We start from the raw sequence: 22,878 nt of genomic DNA, 5'->3' as shown, positions 1-22,878 counted from the left end.
CTTTCATTATCAGAATGAAATGTCAGGTTTATATATGTGCAGGTATTTATTTATGAAAAGTAATTCAAGAAAACCAGCCATCTATTTGAAAAAGTCTGAGCTGAGTGGCTAGCATATCTGGTTATTCAAACTGAAGTTTAAATAAAACGTGTAAGTTAATGTTTCCAAATGGGCAAAAAGCACAGAACGGTCTTCAATAAGCACTTATGGACAGGACCTTGACTTTACATTTATTCCAGAAGACAGTGACCAGCACACTGTTGATGCTGACTGTAAAGCAGTCCAGTGGGGAAGTGTACCCTGAAAACAAAAGAGCACTTTATTATTATATAGTATGAAAATTACGGTGCAGTCTGGGATGATAACCAAAAATACTATAATGGGTTTTCACTCTGTTTCCAGGGGTCAGTAATCATACCCTCTCTTTTTTTTAATGCAATTTGTAAATGGCTCCATCTACTACTGCTGACATGCTGCTTGTCCCTGTAGCACTAATACTGCCATGCTGATAGTTCAGATTTTCTGGAAGTGGCCTTAACTCTTAGTGATTGACAGGAACTGCTGAGTTCCAGGAATGCCAGTTCAGCCTGGAAAGATGTAGAAAGAAAGAAAGAGATGTTATTGAAAACTTTTGAGAGAAGGCAAAAAAAAAAAATTGTAATTAAGGAAAGGATGCTCTGCTGCTCAAATCTATCTCACATTAGCACTGAAATCCAGTTGAAGGGAATTTTGTCACTCTCATTCAAAGTTACCAGACAGATGAAGCCCATGGAATCTGTCCAGCAATATAATGCACTCACCTGTAATATAATGAGATATATCTTACGTTGCACTTCTGGAAGTAAAAATACCTAAAAGGAAATGAAAATCTTGGCATTTGTATTCTGAGATTCACTAGACTAGCAGCATTTCATACCCACTGGACATTCAGTCTTTAAAATGCTAATGATCACAGAAGATGTAAGGGAAGGCAGGATCAGACCTAAATGACTTAGACTCTAAACCTGGTTTAATTCATGTCAATAGGAGAACTTCTGCACATTTCAGTGGACCAAACTGAGCTTTTGACATGGTATTACATTTGTATTCACGAGTTGTACAATTCTCTTTCATCTCTCAGAATTTCTGAGTATAGTTTTTAAGACTCAGTATATGTGATATTTCTGTCTTTGAAGAGGTCAGGGTAATCTTAATTTGCTGAGATTGGAATAGATTTAGATCAAATGACATTTATTAATCTGATCTATTTAATCAATGTATATGCATATATATAAGCAGGTTTATGACTCTCCAAAAGCAAGAGCAGTGTCCAGGAAAAATGAGGAAACTGAACCTTTTCACTTTGTAAGCAGAGATTTGTACACATGTAATGTGATGCATCTCAGGTATCATCTCTGAAAAATTATACATGTAGGTAAAGTATAGACTGTTTATGAGCTTGTTGCGGATCACATGGATTTCTTACCTTTATCAACAACTGTACTAGCTGCATGCTGGCTTGCAGTACTGTGGGTAATGCCTACACAAAATAGTTAGTAGGGCAGCTTTTACTTAATTCTCACTGTGGGTTTGTCTCAGAACCACAGTCCTACTTTCCCACTTGTCTGCTATGTTTAATTGTTTGTTACTCAGAGGAACACTTCTATCTAACTCAGGAACTAAACATTTTAATATGCTGAAGGTTAACCACTGAAAAAGTTAAGTTTCTTTTTTAATGAAAAAGGAAACCCGTATCTGCTCCTCAGGAGGGCTTCCTCTCCAACAGCTAACATGTATTAGCAATTATCCTTCAGAGGGAAAAGCTGTCTAATTACTCTATTACCTCAAGTGCACAGCACTCACCTGGGAAGCCACAAGATCAAGGTTCAGGTCCCATCACTGACTTTAATATTAATTTATGACTTGGCATGTGTGTCTGATAATCAAATAATGATCTGTTTCACACAGCTAAGATGGCTGTACGTTGGATTCTAGCTTTTTAGGAGACTACTCTCCATCTGAAATAGGGTTTCACAATTTTCCAAACTGTTTTTTAGGGTATGAGGTACCAAAAGATCTTATTCAAGCACTCAAAGTTAACTTAACTTCAGAAATTACAAGCAAGAGAAAGCTTGGAGTTTCTTCTTTTCTTCTTTCACAAACAAACACAGATGCTTACGTAAAACTTAGACAAAAGTGTTTTGGAAGTTTGGGGTCATTTTTTCCTAACCAATCTCTACCTTATTAAAATCAGTCCCTTCTTCCTGCTCCATTTACAAGGCAAATTCAACTGTACCATGCTAGCATTGGTTATTAGTTTGCTAGGGGTTTCTGACTTGTCTGAAGATATAGAGCTTAAAGATTTTTCAAAGCTACTTTAGCCTGTGTGTGCACAACCTTGTTACTTAAATATTTTTTTCCCAAAAGATTCATTAGCCCTTGAAGACTTTCTTCCTAGTTGTTCTGCCTAGTGGTTACAGATCTTCTGCTGACATGTCACGCAAACATCTTTCTCTAGAGAGAAATAGGTATGTCTTCACCGAGTGAGTCACGGCCAGTGATTTCACATCTTCTGCTGTTATTGTGTTCATCTGTTAACTTCACATTCATGTAACTGAGTTGCCATTCAGGTTTCTGGGGTGTGATGTGTGTTTGAAGAAAACAGGGGGAGGAGTCCATTTGTTCAGATACATTCTTAGAAACATTTAGTTTCTAAACTTAGCTATGAGAAAAAATGAGGAACATGCAATCTAAAGATTTTAGATTGTAATTCCTTTGGTAGTAGGACTTTGGGGCAATTCTTGGTGCTAGTGTTGTTTATAAAGGGCAAGTCTCCTGGGCACTAACACAATACAAGTAAAATCGGTAATCATTACAGAATAAGTCTTGCATGAATGAGGCTGCCCTTTCTTTTCTATACTGAGTTAGATTTCAGCTGGATATCCTGTACAAGCTATTATGAGAAAAGTGAAGGTAGAAAAATGGTCTGCATTGGTGATATCTATAGATCGTTATTTTTAAAGCAGTTCAGGCAGCGTAGCTACTGTCATCTTTAAATGAGACATATGTTCAACACAGTGTTTGACAACTGACATTCAAAAGGCAAAATTCTTGTTTATGATATTTAAACCATAGGCAATATCCAAGGCATTTTCTCTCTTTTTATAGCTACAGTGTTTAATAATTAAAAAAGGAATTTCAGTAAGTTTATTAAAACATAAGAAGGTCAGGTATTAAAAGAGAATTACATCTTGCAAAACTATAAGAAGTTATTTTGTTATTTATATGGTCATTAATATTACTGAACAGAACTGCTCCACAAATAATAATTAGATAGTCCAAGCAAATTCTTCCGGTTGCTACTGACTACTTTAGGCTAAGGCAGTTCTGCTCAAGTGAAGGCGTGAAATGACATTGATGATTCGGGCTTGAAAAAAACCACAACCACCTACCTACCTACTTTGAGGTGATGAAATGTCTGAAACAGGCAGGTGAGTAACAAACAGAATATTTGTTCATACTGTAGAACATTGACTGCCCCCTCTCCTGTGAGCTGATGGGTATCACCAAAAGAAGCTGTATCAAAAGCCATAAAAGCTAATGTGTCCTACTGAGGAACTGATCTTACATTATTGACAGAGACTGAAGTCTGAATATGTGACTAATTAGTGGGCATAGGTTCTAATTACGCAGTCAAGAAGTATACAAAAAAACCTGAGACTAAGAAAAGGCCTGTAACTGATAGGAGAATGTGCTGAGATGGCATGTAGTGAACTCACTAATTGTATATAAAGAAACATCATGAATCATAATCTTTAGACTTAGGTTACCGAAGAGGTAGATCTCTCTCTGGCTGAAAGGTACCCTTCAAAAAACTCAGATAAGGCCAACAGGCTTTGGACTGCCCTTACTACTTTAATAATCCGCTTATGGGCGGGATATTGAAAGAAACTCATCTGCGCATCTAAGTGCTGCAGTAATACTCATTTACGTAATTCTGTTCTTTCATCTGGATTTCAAGATATATGTTTAGAGGTGAGAACTTAGTGGCTTGCAAAAATGAAATTCAGAGCTCTCATAAATCATCTTAAAGCATATGGAAGTGCCAAATCATGTGTAAGTGAAAAACAAACAAGCAAACCCCAAACACAGAAATTCAAATTAAGCATTCAGTAATTGCTTATCTAATTAATATCTACTACTGAGTGGTAAAACAGTTTGATCTACTCAAAGGATAGCTGTAGTATTTGATGTATATTGCACTCAAGTCTATAATGACTATTAACCAATTTTTGCCAGATTACATAAGCAAAATATATAAAATTTACAGTAGGAGGCACAGTGTTACTTTCAAGAAGAGTGATGGCATTTTCATATAGTTATGACAAAATTAATTTTGGATTAAAGCTTTCTATAAAAAATGATATTTTAAATGAATATTGTTCACCCAGAAGCAATTTCTGCTTTGCTGACACTCCCATAGAGGAGTGTCAACCAGACGTGGCAGATCTTATCATATGCCTGAACCACAGAAGATTATAAAAAACAGAAAAACAATTTGTAAAAAGAACATGCATCTTGACCACCCTGCCCTCTTATCTGCATTCAGTCAACTTCAAATGCTCCCACCAGCTACAAGAGAAAGCTTAAATCAGAAAAAGCAAAAAGGTGAAGCACAGATTTAGATACCTTCAGTCTCCTCCACAAAAAAAATTCCTTTTTCTTCAGTCAGAATGAATTACGAATTACATTCCAGAAGAAAAGCTAATTATTCTCTTCCTTCAAATTTATCTTGTTCCCCAGAAAGTTTAGCAATGGGTTCTGCGAGAAGCTGAAGGGTATTTTATTCTCCTTTTCTGTCTTGTCCCAGCTCAGTCAGGTGCTCACACCATACCGCTTGCCTATCCACCTAATCCTATCCTGGGCCAGTTCCTCTACTTTGTTAAAGCCGCTGATCTGTAAAGTCAGTCCTCTGCTGTGCCTTGAAGGATCCTTCTGGGTCAGCTGCTTTTATTTTGCAATGTGTTTGACAAGACAAGTTTGTTTAAGGGGCCTTTACCAGTACTAACCACATGACTAAGGTTAAATCCAACTACTCACCAGTGTGTTTTACGCCTTTGGAAGTAGTTATACTTCTTCTGTTATCTCAAAGATTTTTATTTGCCTAATCTTTTGTCTCTAAATTTTTGTACCAGGAATGGCAGAAAAATACTGAATGCTTTGATAACTCTTTGATCTTTCATGATCCGTATGTAAGGATCATGACTGCATTCTTCCAATGCACTAGTAATTTCCACTACCACTGGTGTTAGACTCCCACAGCAGGTTGGCAATGGTTGCTCTGACCATGTAAGTCACTGCAGCATACATCCAGTTAACTCACTTGTAAAATGTGTTCCCTAAACTTTACAGTTTTCACAGCTTTTACTTTCAGGGTCAAACTGATTTTCATGACCTTTGTTTTTCACTTACAAGACCCATTTGTTTAGCAACTCTGACTGGACTGTTGATCCACTGCTACGCTTTGTTGATGAGAAATCTCCTTTTGCAGACACACATGACACAAGTACAGTACAATAAATGTCGCAATTGTTGGCAGTACTCCTGAAAAAATATAGTTTTGAGACTCAGCTGTTAAACAGCATTGTAAGTTTAGGGAAATTTTTTACTCCCAGTTGAGCCTCTTTAGCTTTTCGGTTAGTAGCTTAGGTACAAATTGCAGAAGTAGACTTATTTGAGATTCACACAGATGGCAAGCTAAAATATTTAGCCACGGCTATGTTCATTATCTTTACACACTTATGTGGATATGCTGGAAACTCATACTGTGTCACACTTCTATTGCTGTGTTGATAATTATTGGCTGATTACATATACACTCTCTTAAATGCTCCCCTGTGTTAATTCTGTCCTCCTAATTACTAATTAATTGAACTTTAAATGGCTCATAGGTTGGTTTAGGTTTGGCAAAGTTCCCAAAAGATTGCCTGTAAAGTTTATTTGAACTAAAAAACCCATCATTTGCTGATAACCTCAGTTAAGTAGATGTTCTTGGCAGAATACAAGTTCTTTCTGTGAGTGGCAGGAACCAGAAATGTCATGAATAGATTTTTTTTTTTTTTTCATGTTTCAGATTTCCATTTCTTACACATAGTCCACCCTGAAGCTGAAGAGGATGTTATTAAATTTAAATGCTTTTCTTCTTGTCTAAGATGCTGTCTTGACAGCAGTGGAAAATAATTTTGTCTATTTATCCACATAAGTACTGCGTCCACTCAGAGCAAACACAGGGGATCAGCGTCAGAGTCAGGAAGATACTCTGCCCTCCATTTCCAATTTGTCTTTTGTGTATTGCAGAGTGCAGCTGCAAGGTGCTGGCATGTACTTATCTAATACCTTAAGAGACAAACGAAGGACCATTACATTATAAACATGGGATGGATTTGAAGAGGATATCTAGAATTAATGCTCTTGTGGGGGCTCTGAGCAGCCTGCAAGGCCCAACATTCATTCTCTAATCTGATATTAGCTTCTCCCATTTCTTAGCAGGCCCCAAGAGCAACTGCCAATGGATCAGCAGAGGCTAGACATTCAAACCTTCTCAAATCATTTTAAATAGCCTTGCCTGAGTTTCATGTTGACAGCGAGCCAGGTGGAATTTTCCATTTTCTTTCTAGCTTTCCAAATAAGAACAGTCCTACTTTCTTTTGACTCTGGTTTTATATAACCAACAAAAATGACATATAGCCTTGAATTTGGAAGATTGCATTGGCCTGCTCTCAGATGAAATGTTCTGTTATCGTTGACGTATGTGTTTAAATGAGCACTGAAGTGTGAATGGCCATCTGTCCGGGAAGTACGAGAGATCCTGATTACTAAAATGAAACCACAAAAAAGCTTAGTGCTTAGCAGCAGCACTGAAACGCAGAGGGAGAGAGAGCCTTTTTCACACTGCAGATATTTATAGTAGATGGATGATTCTAACTCAGCAATTGCCTAGACTCCCTGCCCCATATTTTTCTAAATATGTTCACTCTCAATTTTTTGCAAACATTGAGCTTTCAATATTTGCATATTTCATAAAAACAAACAAAAAGAACCACTAGATATTTTCCCTGTCAAAAGTTGTTTTCTGAGGGGATGTTGTTCATTTTCTCATGAGGAGTTGTTCTCTGCTTTATAAGGCTTTTAGCTAGAACGTGCTCTGACTAACTTCAAATGAAGATTTGAACCTGCATTCCCACATGACTGCTCTACAGCAAGGCTGAAGACTATTCCTGGGTGCATGTCTTCCTCTGTAAACCTGAAAAACTTCCTAAGTAAAGGCTTTTGAAAAATCTATAGAGATTTTGATCTTTAGAGGGTTGTTGTATCTGATTCAGCTCAGTTTTTGGCTATGAGTTACAAAGGTTCCAGCAACAACCACTTGGATTTGGGTCAGGGTTTCACACTAATTCCAATATTAGGAAATTGGAATCCTAATCCATATAGAAGGGTTTTTTAGAATTACACCTTCTGATGTGAAAACTGCTGTTTTATCAAACAGTAACTTTTGGGACAGTCTTCCGTAACATTTAATCTTAAAAATTCATGACCACGTTGGCTGCTTTCGGTGGTTTTTGGTGGTGCTGAACAAGTCACCTGTCAGTATCTGTTCAAACATGAGCTGGATGTCTTTTTAGAGCACTCACACTATTGATTTGAATCAAAGCAATTTTTTTTTCCATTTCTGCATTTGCATTTTCCATTGCTTCTTGTAATTACTTTTCCATTATACATATAGTTATGAAGATACATAAAGTGTCAGTTTTTAAACTAAGCTGTTGATTTCCTGAGACTGCGCACACAGTTCTTCTGTGTAAAATTTAAGCCGCAAAAGAGAAGTATGTAAAGCAGCAGCTATAGGTATGTCATGTTTGTAGGTACGCCTGTACAACATTTTCACTTTCATTAGAGCATGGTTCCTCGTAGTGGGGTTCTCTGTGAGTTACCAAGTCTCTGTGGAAAACTGAAGAGATAATTAGACAGCAGAATATAACTGCAATTTATTTTGTTTTTTACTTTACAGTTTAAAAAGCACCTAAGACAGAAAAATATGTAGGAAGACAATTAAACTAAGGGCATTTTTTTCCTCCTTTTTGTTTGGTGGATGGTTCAGAGAACACAGCAGCTTTGTGTTCTTATTTATTTATTTATTTTGAGTGTAATCTGAGGAAATGAACCGTGAAACGCAATTAATGAAATAGCTGTGCTGAATCACATAAACTGGTGTCTGCACAGCTGCCACTCATGTCACAAATGCATCTCTCGCCTAATGTCCACCAGGAGAGTCATTAGCCAGCCGCTTTTGTGGAGGGCCTCCTGTGCTTTAATTTCAGTATATAATAGAGCAGGGAGCTGGCTGAGTAGCCTTACGATGTTTTTTTCCAGCGAAGATAATGCTAAAGAGAAATGGCTGTTACAGGAAGAGTGTGCTGAGATGGGGAGGGGTGCACAGGCAGGGTTCAATTGCTCGAAGAAAACAGAATATCTGCCCAGGTAAAAAATATCCAGATCAGTGTCGGGGGATGTTCAAACTGAAATGTAAAATAACTGCCTGTAGTTTCTTGATATCAGATGACACTCCTAACTAAAGCTTTTAGCTTCTATGTGTATCATTACGTTACTTTTATTTCATGTAATGGGTATGTATTCCGTGCCAGCAACAGAGAGTGTCACGAAGGAAAAGCCAGATGTGCTGCAGGGGCTGGCCTGAGGAGGCTGACCCAGGTCAGCTTTACTGAAGTGGCACAATGCCAGAAGCTTCCAGAGCCTCAGGATCCAAAATCTTCTTTCAGCTTGCTGAGGAATTAAGGGGTGGGAGAGGTTAAAGGACACCTCTGAGCATTTGCCAAACTAGCTGAACATTTTCAGTGCTGTATACTGTGTCGCCACTGATGGCGGTTTTATCAAGATAAATCTAGTCTTGCTCAGGAGGATATTAATAAATTATCTGGTAATGAAAAATGTGAGAGGAACCACACTCTTACATCAAGGCCTGATGATTACTTTGATAGATGCAGTGGCAAGATTTTCCTGACAAGGCAGAAATGAAAAACATGACACATAGACCTTTAAGGGTGACCTCAGAGGAAAACACAAGTTGCTGAATGATACAAAAATAGAACAGGAAAACAGAAGCTTGAAGGGGCTCAATGTCAACAGCCAGACGGATAGGCTAGACTGATCAACTGATCATTGAGTTTAGTGTCAAAAGCAGAGCAGAGAGAGAGAGGAGCCTTACACTTGGCACGACAATAAATGTGGCAGAGGCAGCTTTGAAGAAGTGTCAACTGTTAAGAATTTTAAGATTAAAAAGCAGGGGGAAATTTGAGGGGAAATAAAAAGCAAGCATTGATAAACAGTGGGCTAGTCAGGAAATAAACCCAGAGAGTGTCATCAATAAAACTACCCACTTCTTTCGCAGGTATTTTAGAAACAATGCAAATAAAAAATAAATGAATGCAGTTGAACATGTCCCTGCATTGGTTTAAGATTTGCATAGGGGGATATGGGATTGGGTCACTTCCGAAGACACAAATTGCTAAAAATAAGGCTTTGTCGGAACACAGGTGTTAAGATAGAAAATTATAGAAGAGCTGGACGACGTCGGGGTGTGATACTTGATGGATCTGAGAGTTTTACTTAGTGTTTAACTCTGCTAGAGTTCCTGTGAAAATGTGCACGAGTTGCTTTTTTTCTTTCATATACTCCAGGTGTTATTGGTGCTGTGTGGCTGACATTCAAAATGGGCCAGTATAAACTGGAAATAACACTAACACGTCAAAAATGTGTAACAGAACTTACCATGAATGCAAACTGATGAAACAAAGGGGTAAAGTGGGCCAAGCTTTCCTGTACTTATTCTTCTAAATATTCATACTTGGGACCCATTTCCATGTGTGCCTGTTTACAAACATCTATTTAAGTCTAAAAAGGAAGCATTTCAATGTCCACCTGCCCTAACCCCTACATATTTGACGGGTCTATTTGGAACTTTCATTTTAAGAAAGGTAGTGAGTAATCTCTGTTTTTAGAGAAATGCTCACCTTTCCAAATAAGTGATCCCTAAAGACCACAGCAGACAAATCGATTGCAGATGGGGAGTGAAAGGTGAAGGTGCTGATGTGATCTTTAAGTGCACGTGTGGATTAGAAGACATTTATAAATTGTTTTTGAAAGGTAAAGTCTTGGTGCGTGTGTGTGCGCGCGCGTGCATGCACATGCGTGTGTGTAGGGATGTGTTTGGGGTTTCTTTTCATTTTTTACTGTTGTAACCACAGGGCAATCACTTGCCAGATGTCAGGAAGGTCTAGCATCTGATTTTGAAGTTGAACATAATAGATGATCTACCAGGGGGTTCGGCAAACATCACATATAGCTTTAAACTGTCATTACAGAAAAATATCTAGGAAGGTGACATTTGGTGACATACTGGGTGACATTTGAAATGACAGCGCTTGCTTTCAGATGTAGCATTCCCTCCTGCTGTGAATCGAGGGAATCTGTACTGTGGCTATGACTTGTTTTATTGATGACCCTAATTTCTGCAAAATGTAGGCAAAGAGACTGCACACGGTCCTGTCTGTAGTATCGAGTGAGAACTGGTGCGATAGGAGAGGGCAGCCGGAGAGCATTCACTATGCATGGCATGATCTGAATGACTTCGTTCTGTAAAGGATTATAACCTCTACTCTACTTCTAAAGAGTTTAGTGAGGAATGAATGAAGAGAAGTAAAAAAATAACCCATTGGAGGAGTGTATCTGCTTTACTCCATAGACTTCCTAGGACTGCAAAGTTTCACGAGCAATAAAAAGAGCAGTTCAGTGCTTGGGTTTCACCAACCCCCTACTGCTCTCAAGAGTCGTTAGTAAGTGCTCACCTTCTAACGCATGTAAATGAGCTGAATGTTGACTTCTGAAAGCTCTCAGAGCTATGGGAAAACGGCTAATTAGCAACTACCTGGGTTCTTGTTGACTGCTTCTCTTTCTTGTTGCATACCAGTGAGTCAGTTTCTTTTGATTGCTCCTTACTTTTGCTTATAAGGGTTAAAAGGACTCCTTGCAGAACTGTGACCACTGGAATGAGGTCATCTTTGGGCATGTTTGGACTGGAATCTATTGAAAATCCTCATAAACATGAAAAGCTGGTCGAGTTTTGGGTCTGTTTTGGTTTTTCCTTTTGTACTGTTAGAGCTACAAGGCAAAACGGAGCTGGTTTCAGACACCGTTTAAACCTATTTACCAATTTTATATGAGGAAGTTTACTTTCTTGAGCTTTCTGTGTAAGTTTAAAGAAAACTCTAATGTAGAACTTGCAGAAAATCATCAACAAATGGGATGTATTATTCCCATTATATATTGTATCATTACTCAAGTCAGTATACGAAACAATTTTATGAATCAGAATTAGACTTCTGGGAAGATATTCTGCGTCATTTGTTATCAATATTATTTTAGATGCCATTAACTGGCAATAAAATTTGGATGCAAGTAATTTTAATTGTTGAATGTTATATTAGCACATAATGCTCTGATCATAAGGGGTTTTTTTTCTGGTACTTAAATGAAACTGCTGTACTTTAACCATTTTGTTATATTCAAGAAACATGTTTGATTTGCAGTCTCTGAGGTAGGGGAAGGGACAGGAGCAAGTGGTGATAGGTAGTACTGTACCTCTGTGAACAGCAAATTACATGCCTAAACTTTGTTTTTAAAACTCCTATTAGTAGAAATCATCCTGTAGGATTTGGCCAACATGTGTAGGTGAAACAAGTATGTTATTTTTCTTTCTTTCTTCTTTTAACCTGCTCTAGAGTCTATTTAATGACTGAACAAAATCCTGAAGCTCCTGCTCGCTAATATGAATGAGTTAAATACATATCTGTGCAGCACAACAGCTGTAGGGCTTAGAAGTGGCACAAAAGCCTTATATTGGTTCTCTCCACTGGGAATGAATTTTAACTTCATGAGTGTGGCTTTCCAAGAACTGGTCTCCATAAGGAATACAAGAATAACCTTAGCAGATTAGCCAGTAGTCTATCTAATTTAGTGTCCCATTTCTCGAGGCTTATATAAAAAACAATAATTCTGGTTTATGAAGCAGGTGAAAAAAGAGTAGATATTAGTTGTGGGTGAAGGGAGAAAGAATGTAACTACCGATCCCAGTAGTTAGGGAATTTGGCTAATCTACGTTCTTAACGGTGCTGTTTGGATAAGAATGGCAGCCTAGGATGGGGTCTCTCTCTCTCCCCCCTCCGCCTTCCCTCTTCTACCCCCCTGATTCTCCCCTGGGAAGCTTTTTATGCGGAAGAAACACAAACAAACCTTATATGAGAACACTTTAGTTTTCAACAAGTTTATTTTTCACAAGTGAACTACTGGTACTCACAATTAACACTTCTAACAGCCCTTTTTGCTAGAAATGAGTTTATGTAATGTCTTTCAAAATTTTCTATTGTATTTCCATCTTCCTCATGGAGACCATAGAGGGCCTTGCTGGCGTTAACATGAAGAAAACTTTCTTAGGTCTACTGTAGCTCTTGGCCTCAATAACATCTCGTGTCAAAGAATTACAGGGGTTGTTACAGCTTGGAGATAACTACTGAATACAAACAGTGATATTCATGAAGTGGCTGAAAACTAATTTTCTTTAGACCATGAGTAACTGCAGGACTTTTCCATCAAATGTTTGTTGGTTTTATTTCTCCTGAAATGCAGTCCCTCTCTTTTCTTCACAAGTCTTGGCTTCTAATTGTTATAGCTACAATAAAAAAATAAGAGTAGTCACTATACTTTTTGCATCTCTCCCTGAAGATCCATCATGGCTAGTGAAAGGAAATAATAAAGTTAATTCTCTAAAGAACCTGGGCTCATTATCACACATGACCACTGCATTTGCTGTACTCGTTTTCCAGTTGTTCTCATATGTCAGCTGATGAGATAGGAGCGAGGCCTAAATTCTAATTGAGTGATGCATCAACAGCATTCTTTTCTTTTTTATTAAAATGTTTATCAGGTGTCCTCAATTACAAAAACATTAACCAACCCACCGTTTTATCTGTGTCCAATACTGATGCTATTTAATTTTTTTAACCATGATCAGGAGGATGTGATAAAGAGTAGGCTTATTAAGCTTGCAGATGTTGCCAACTAGGAGACATCTGAATGCTGAATGGCAGGAGATTGAGCCTGACGATTACATGTATGGTTTTGTTATAGATATATTGCACTATTATAGATACATGGCTCTATTCAACAGAGACAAGAAGAAAGTACTAAGCTTACACAGGAATAATCAAGTGCCTAAACACAGGATAGAAAACACCTGGCTAGGTGGAAATTCAGTGGGAAAGGATCTTGGGCTGGTGCTCTGGAGATGTTTTTCTTGATAGCAGCAACATCAGGAGTTTCAACCCTCAAGCTGACCTCCTACTGCCTTGCAGCCATTGATCTGCTTCAAAACTAACCAGTTGTTTTTCTCAATAAATTTTCAGCTGGATCAGCAGCTCAGCTGACAGATTTTGAATCAGTGGAGCCATCACAAGGGACACACAGTGATGTGCAGCCAGAGTTGCTGGGATCACACCTTTTGACAAAAATGTCATCCTGGATAAGCTTAAAATAATGGTGAAACTGCTGATGGCAGATGGGATCAGAAATTCTAACTATAGAAAAGAAAATTTAGCTCGGACATTAGGAAACACTTTCTCTTGATCATTAAATGTTGGAGCAGAGTGGCTAGGGAGGCTGCAGAGACCCTGGCTGTGGGTCTCGAACAACCTCAGATAGACACACACCTGTTGGGAAACCCGACGTATGATTTTTCTGCCTGCAAGCAGGGAAACAGATTTAACTGATCTCTGGAGGTCACTTCCAGCCCTCTGATTCATATCCCTTAATTATTTGTAGTGCAAAATGAGCAAAATGAAAGGTTTTTCTTAAGGTACAAGGACTGAATTTTGCAGAAATCACCCTTTTATTGTTAATCGCTTCAGTGCAGGCAACTGGATTAGCCTTCTTCTGTTTGATCAGCGTGGAGAAAAGGGAGGAAGAAAGAACATTAATCATATCAAATTTCTCTCTCAGCATTTTGACAATAAGATGGCATTTACGAAGAACTTGGGTCATACAATATATATCTGACTGTCATTAAAAGAACCACTTTCCAAGCAATTTTATTAATCATAGAGCTTACTACAAAAAAGTGTCAGTGTGACCCCACCTACGACATTAATCCAACAAAGATATTCATGATGGTTATCTTCATCTTGGTATCTCCCACTAGAAGATGCCAGTTTTGAATGAACATCCCTGTCTATTTCAATAGAAATGATAGGACTGCTTTTTTTTTTTTTTTTTTTTTTTTCTTTTATGACCATGGTGCTGTTTTGTACAGGATTATGCTTAACTGTTCATTTTAATGTCTGGAATGACTGGTGAATACCGATGGAGAAAAGCAGGGAGGAATCTGCAGTCACTGAGTCTCCTGAACATTTTATACAAACCCAATCTCTATTCTCATTTAATTATCACAACAATTTATCATAAAAGTTATTAATTGAAAATGTTTCTCTTTAGTCAAAAGACCTGCTCAATCTTTGAAGCTGTGTGGTTTCATTTTGAGACTGCTAGAATTTTCCTCAGTCCTCTTTTGCTCTGCAACTTCATTTTTTAAAGCTCAGAAGTGACACTAATATTGCCTATCCTTTTTTTGGTTTCATTTCAATAAAGAACTGAGGGAGCTATAGGGTAGCAGTAAGGGCTCTTGAAGTATATATGCCACTGTAATTTGTGACTTTATATTTAGCACAGATGTGCACTTCTTAGCTTCTGAAATTAGAAGTTCACCCTAATAGATCTTACTGATAGGCCCACAGCACCAAGATCTTAAGTGCTTGCTAGGAGAAGTCTTGCTCTTAGCAGGAATAATATGCTTGGATAACTGTTTGGATTCCATGGAGACTGATGCCTGGCTGGAGTACAGAGGCAAAATGATGCTGCAAAAAGCCCTGCAGGACTGTTTATGCCCTTTTCAGACAGAATTGATAATTACTGCTCCTAGTGTTATAGCACATCACTCTCCCTTTAATTCATCCAATAAACCATGTTTTGCCTTTTGTTTTTCCTTTTTGCTAATGAATGAACAAATATATTTTCTAGGTCATAGTGGTATTAATTCATGACGTCTTATCCATGCACCTCCTAAAACCAGTTGAACTGATGGCACTCAGCACACAACAGGCTCAGACTTTTTAAGCACTTTCTGATAGAATCTGGGAGGTGGACAAACTCAGATAATTAGGAGGAGATTATTGGTATGAAAATCCAGACAGGCTGTAATGTCCTGCATAATAGTTACAGTAGCTTTTTGAAAAGGCAATAGCATGTAGCTGATGGCAAATAGATCCCTCAATCTGTGAATTTTAAAATGCAATAAGCAGCACAGAACAATATAAATCCAGGAAGACTGCACTTTATCTGCACTTTCTTGTCTTAACTCATGCAAAGACAGCAGGATTACATCATATAAGGAGGAAAGTTTGGGTTTGTATTTTCTTCCCTGAAATCTCAGACCAAGAGGCAAATATCCTTTATTGATAGTAATCCATGTAATTTCATTATGTTCACTTAAGAAATAAATAAATAAGGTGAGGAAATATATCTATATGCTTATTACAGTTTTATAAATTTATAGATTCCAGTAAAACAAAGTGTGTGCTTTGACGATATGCTAAATTAGGTTAGACTTGAGCATTTATAGCTCTGCTTTACTGAAGTGAATCCAATAGGTGCATTTTTTGAGAATATTGGTAGAAAGTGACTGTAAAGATTTCTCAAGTACATGACAGAATTAAATGTTGTAAAGGCTTGAGAAAGGGGTACCACATTGGCCAACAACTGAGGTATCGTGGTAGAGAATTGGTCTTTCTTTTATTTTCTGTTGGAAATTTCACTTCGTATGCAAAACAAAATGTTAGGTCAGATGAAGAATAACTCTGTAACTTAATGTTTGCAACATTCATCTAGAATACAGGAAATTGTTCAAGTGCTATACTTGTAGCTTGCATGTTCCAGACATGAATTTATAGGTCTTTCCTGCCAAAAAATTCACAAGGAACTATTTTCTTTTTTCTAAAGATTGGGGGGGGGAAAAGCTAAATGCTCATTTTTTGGTGTGTATTACATTGAGTATGAGTTTTCTTTCCTGACAAGCCCTATTAGTTATGAAAGCAAAGATAAATGATAATTAATCTGGTTATTCTAAAACTCTATATAATAACAAACTTGCTATATTTAAGCAAGTAAGAAATGAGCATCTGTGCTTATGGGAGTGGATTCTTGCCCTGGGAAACTCAGAGGTGAACATGTCACTGTTGTGCCCCTAACAAAAACTGCATACAGCATTTCCAGTAGCTTTTTGTACTATCCAAGAAAACATTCTCTTTTTATGTGTATGTCAGAGATAGAGACAGACATGTGAGCTTATTTTACTGTGGTGGGAAGCCGGGGTCCCCACGAAAGTGTATTAGCAGAACAGCGGAGCGAGCGAAGCAGCACAAAAGGGATGGGACTGTTGCAGCCATGGTGGCAGTAAGACCGAGGGAGGAGGATTTGTTTGCTTAGGCACAGTCTACAAATTTACCTCTGCCACTTTAGTTTAAAGAAAATAAACTGTGCTTCTACCCACAACTACATAACTACATTGTACTCTAATATCTCTCGACTTCAAAATGACAGCTAAAGCAGATTAAAGCTGTTTACAGCCTATGGGAAGTAGTATGGTGGCTGCTGGCAATATTTCTTTCTCGCTCAGTAACCAAAGTCCGGTCATAAATCTATATTCTTCTTCAAGGAGGAAGGCTGTGATTAAAGGATTCCTCCTACAGCTGTGGCTCGGTGATAAGAGCTTTATGTTCAGACCCTCCTAAGCGACAAAAAGAAAAAAAAAAAATCATTTTTCATTAAGTTAGCTACTCTAATTTTGGGGGGGGGAGAAGCATACAAGTAGTTTGGTCAATGACTTACTGTAGATTTGGTAGAGAGCATTGTATACAGTATTTCTAAGCAGCAGCTGGGATTTGAGAGATAGACTACAGCCCTTGTACCACCTCATCTGTGTCCCTGCACAGCAATAGTTTTCTCTGCAAGATGGATATTGTGAATTTAAAGAAGTTTCTTTTTTGAATACTCGTTAGCTGTCCTAGTCCTGTGCCAGAAATGCAGGCTTACCCGCCCGAAAAACTTCAGGCAGAAACCTGTGAATTGTCCTTCCAACACAAACATCCACACGGAAGGAAAAGAAATCCTAAAACCCAGGACTGCTGATGTGCTTTTGTCTTCAGCTGAGGCCTTCACAGAGCAGCTGTAGAGACCAAAGGAAGGACTCCTGGGGAACCGAAAGGACTTTGAACAAAGATTTTAAATGATCGGAGCCGTACTGTGCTGCCAGACATCATTCTATCAGGCAGAACTTAAAATGAACATTTTTGTGATACCTTTTCCCCTGGAAAAGTAACAAAACTGAACTAAAAGCACCAAAACAAAAGCCAGTAACCCAGAACACAGCAATTCTGATGCATATTTTGCAGGGTTTGAACGTTTCTGATGACAGAGCACAGCTTGATTATGGTAGGGAGGCTAATTAAACAATACACCAAAATCATTGTGGGAATAATATGATGCCTGGTACAAGAAAGAAACAAGAGCAAACTCTAATCCTTCAGCAACTCAAGACATGAGTTATCTCACTGCGGCATATGCCCCCAGTTCTGCTCTTTAATTCAACAGTGACAAAAGGTGCAGTCGGAGATCCAACAACATGTTTTTATATTTTCTTAATTTTTAAATTGGAATCTTGGAATTTTTGCTGGTACTAAGTTTACAATGTTCAATGTTTAATTTGCATAACAGTGCTGTGCAAAATGGGATGAGGGTTAATCAAAGGGTTTTATCGCTCTTTTTAATTATCTTCATTATGTTGGAATAAGATGTAAATTTTAATTTCACCTTGTTAGCTAACGTTTTTCACCAAAAGTTTGGATTTGCAAATCATCTGTCATTTTTAATAGGAGCAGATGCTAGTGATTTTGAAGAACCTAAATGCTTCAAGTATGATAGACATTATTAATTTGATTGATATACAATTTAATATGACTTAGCAATTATTAATGCCGTTTAGCATCAGTGTCAATATTCAGAAAGGTAGCCTATAAGCAAGAACAGCAAGGCAGGAAAAGAGAAGGTGGCTTTTTCCCCCCAGATCTGCTTCTAAATAGATACTCCTTTTAAGCTCACTACTGTAAACACTCTTTCCTCCTCCCCGTCAAATTTTTAGTCACAGCTATCACCTGGAAGGTTATTTTCTAGAGGCATATAGTTATCTCACCTTCTGAGAAGCAAGCAGTAAGCTTACTCTTAGCCTGGAGACATTTACCAACAGTGTTTTATATGTTACATTTATCAACTCTTCCAATCGCAGTGAAGCCAACTGAAAAACATACCTGCTAATGGAAAAGAACTATTAAAGTACTGCTGTGCGTTCACCTTGCACTAAGCCAGCTGCATATAGCTGTACCATAAATCACAGTTAAATGATTACATTCCACCAGAATAACTGCCGAAAGAGTAAACTTCCAACCAACAGGGAGGCTATGTTAACAGAATGAGAAGTCCATTCATTTGCAGAATAACATTATTCAGGTGTATACCCTGGGTTCACTTAAACAATGGGAAAAGGCCTTTTTGATATGCTGAGTTTAGCTGACTTTCCTCTTCTGGGGTGGGTATGAGGTCACTATTTTCCATTGCTCAGGCTTCCTGCTGCCCGAGGCTGTGACTCCCTGAGCAAGGATGGAGCTGGGGGTGCCAGACTTCGAAGCCGGCGGTAAACCTGAACAGGAATGGGCAGTGGCTGAGGTAAGGGCACACGGCTGCCCGATGTGGTGGCTGAGGGGCTGCTGCACAGCCACTCTGTTGTGTAGCAGAGGGCTGGCAACTCTGGCATTAACTCTTTAAACCATCTCGCTAAATCTGACAGGGCTTGCCCGTCAGGAAAAATAGTGCCGTGATCAGGTGCTCTCCGCTGAGTCTTAGAAGACTTTAATTTCTGTCTCTGATTCAAGCGCTGACTTCTGTGAGACTTTGGGATTGCAAAGGTATGTGTCAAAGTGAGAAAGGAACAGCTAGTTGCTTTCCCACGTTCCTCAGGAGGCAGATAGATGTCCTGCCCTTTCTGTCTGGCTGGGGAGCAATTAGAAAGGCTCAAGTCTCTCTTTAATTATACTGGATCAAATCTTTGTGTGGCAAACAACATGCCTAGTACCTCAATCTATAGCAGCTGCAAAAAAAAAAAAAAAAGGGGGGGGTATCATTGTGTTAGCCACTGCTTTACACCTATAACCTCAAGTGAAGTAACGCAGCTTGAACTGCACTGTGCAGGCAGGGATGAGAAGATATGAGAGGGATGGTGGGGACCGTGCGCTCATTCCAGTGAGCTTGCAGCAGACCCCTGGGGATGAACAGTGGCACCAGGGAATGTGAAATGCAAATGGCAGGGGTGCTGCTGGGGCCCCAGCGGAACTTCAGCACTGTTGAGTGAAGCTGGAGGAGTGCAGAGGAGGGGAAGTCCCTGCACTTGTATTTTCTACCGGAGAACGACTTGCATGAGCTTGAAATTGGGAGTAAAGCAGAGGACATCAGAAAATCTGCAGCCATTACCAGATGAAATAGTTTGCTACATGAAACCACTGGTTTTCACTCGCTAAGGCATTTCTTTATAATCTGGAAAAAATATTTAATATTTGCAAATTGTAAATAAGTGCTTAACACCCGTCTGCTTAATATTTTGATGGAATTGATCAGAATGCATGCTGGGCTTGATCCAGGCACTGGCAGATATTTTTTCTGTTTTGTTCTTCTTCAGCCAAATTCAGCTCCTCAAAAGCTCCTTTTTTTTTGTGTGTCGAAAAACAAGCTGATTGCTCCCCCGGGAGTAGCCTCAGGTAGGACTAAGGGCTTGCTGATACATCAGGATTTGTAGAAGCACAGAATCTGAGACAGGCAGCTGTAGAAATTCACTGGTCTCCATTTCCCTCTTCCCAAAACTATCTGAGAAAGCAGAATCTGTATATCCTGAGCACAGGGGAGAGGAACAAGTCAAAGGATTTCAACGTGAAATGAGAAAGTTTAGTGGAAGTGTGTGAAGCTTTTGGGTTCAAGAAAACCCAGTGCTACTAGCAAGCCTTAAGGAAAAAGTGCTCTGTGGGTCCCAGGGCACTGAATACTCAGAGCAAGTCCTGCTGCACCTCAGACTTTCTTTTGCTATTGCTTAGCAACTCCATCTGTAGCTTTCGTTTGCAAGCAATACAACTGAAGTTTGCTGTGACTTTTTTTTTTTGATGTGCCATTGTCCCTGTCACACCCAAGGAATGATAGGTGCACTGACCTAGCAATGTCGAAAAAGGGGAAATAATGGAGTCATTTAATAGATGTTGAAGCCCAAACCCAAACGTAGGATGGATAGATGAAATTTTGGGTTTTAAGTATGGCCAGGTACTTTTTTGCATTATGCTTCAATAAAGCATTTAAAGATAGTTATGAATAATAAGTAAGTAATTTTATGCTGTATGACTGCAAAGCATAGAAATGCTCCCTCTCTCTCTCCCTTTTAAGTGTAAAAATTTCTTCCATTAAAGGCCATATATTCCTTTCATTCCTGAGATGCAGCTTCCATTGATGCCAGTTTATGGTCCTGAAACTTTGGCTGAAGATTAAGAAGGAAGGCATAAAAGAGACCTTTTATGGGTTTTTGTCTTCTAACAATTTGAATCGAGTACTTTCCCAAGAAAATGTGTTTTACATGTATTTTAAATTCATTCTTTCAAAGTAATGTCTCTTTTTCTAAGAAACTTGCATTTTGAAAATGTTGTGACATATTACATTAATTGAATATACAGCCTCAGAAACTGGGAGCACCTTTTCAATTGCACTGAATGCATCTGAGCAGACTGCAGGCTCACCACATAATTTCCAACAGAAAGAGGAAAGGAAAAACGTTTTCTCATTGAAGGCAAGAATAGTAACACAAGAAAGCAGCAGTATCACTGTCTTCTATCCATTAAATGAACTCTTGTCATTGCAATTCCAAGAGTCTGTGAAAGAGAAATCTCAATCTGACAGGCTGTTTCAGTTTACAGTGAAGTTCTTGGTTTCCCCTAATTATAGACCTTTTTGATAGCTATTATTTTGGAGTGTTAACAACAACATTAAGATAATCGCATGAAAACACAAACTTTCATAAAATGATTATATATCCATGTTCCTCTTTCTAAATATTTCCCATTGTGTTTTTGTTCTGTGACACCGCAGCGGTCCTTGGTTTTCAGCTGGCCACGGATTGCAGTTTATGTCCCCATCGGACATTACTCTTCCCATGAGGGATAGGCAGAAGCAGAATATATAGCTCGGCTACATGTCCAAGACTCTTCAGTCTCCTTGGGCAGAGAACTCCATCACAAAACCACTTTTTAGGACTGAGGTTGCAGACGCTTCTCTCGTCACATTTCACATAAGCAGCTGAAGCTGGACTATCGGCTCACTGCCACCTAGTAGGGTGGTCCCACGCCTGCCTGCCTGTCTGGCACCTCCACTGCTTCCCCTGTGCTGGCTCTGACCCCTGCTCTGGCCTCAGGGGGAACCCAGTGTCAAATGTATCCAGCCTCAGTAACAATGCAAAACAATGTGTGGGTTTTTTTTTTTTTTACTGGTTTGGCATGAGGAATCCGCACGCTGATGGTTCAGAGAAACATCCGTGCTGGTGAACCGAAGGGGACTCTGCAGAGCCTGGAGAGGGCGATGGGAAGAGGAGCGGGGCCAGCAGGAAGCCGGCTGCAACTGTGACACTTGTCTCTCTTTAACACGGGCAAGCAAAATTCTGAATTGTGTGCTTCTTCAAAGAACGTGAAAGACAGATGATATCTCAGCAAGATAGTTATATTTTAAACAGTGTTATCTAAATGAAAAATAACCTCCAGTCTGCAATAGCTTGGTAAGAAGAGCTTCAGTTTTCAGTATGACTCTCTGGCAATGAATGAGCTATTTAGAACCTTATTGACAGCGTTTGCATAGACACAGTGGCTTGTGAGATTGCAGTTTGTCACTTGCTGTGTACATGTTGATTTTTTCTTTTAAATCTGTGACAAAGTGAAATTATCAAGTGTTAAGTTTCCAAAGATTTTATTCATGATGGGTTGGGCAAATTCATCTTTGTACAGAAGGCTCTCCTTAAATAATGAAAAAGCAGAAAAGTAAAAAGAATTTTTGTAGGTCCCTTCCTCCAGTTCCATCACTTAAGTCTAAACAGCCCAAACCCCTCTAACACACTAGTAAGATTCTGCTGCATGGAATGTAATTATTATACATGAAGCCCCCATTTTCCCACTGAAACACAGAAGTACTTGATTCCTTTACACCGATATTCCTCAGCTGCTAGAAAAGTAACAAAACTTATTTTTTCTATTGTTTTTCCTTAAACACAATTTCTTTTCACCACTTTTTTGTGGTGAAGCAGCATCACCAACAGCAGGTTTTTACCAGCTGGATTGGAGATCTTTCATCAGCGAAGCTTAAGAAATGAGAGAAGAAAAAGAAAATAGCTATGAGAAAATAAATCTGAGTTTGTCCTATCAAAGTAGTTTTTGCTGGAAAAAGGCCACATTCTTCTTCGGCACTATCAGAGTCTAAAATCTGAAAACGTGGGATCATGAACTCCAGTCAAAAAGCTGCTGTTTGCAAGAGTGTGGACATCAGGCACAGGACCACTGGGACATACTTCATATTGATGGTTCTCATTTGAGTACT

Source organism: Strix uralensis, chromosome 16 (assembly GCF_047716275.1).
Source record: "Strix uralensis isolate ZFMK-TIS-50842 chromosome 16, bStrUra1, whole genome shotgun sequence".
NCBI classification, from domain to species: domain Eukaryota; kingdom Metazoa; phylum Chordata; class Aves; order Strigiformes; family Strigidae; genus Strix; species Strix uralensis.
The sequence above is the reverse complement of the archived record's forward strand: the minus strand, read 5'-3'. Positions refer to the sequence as shown.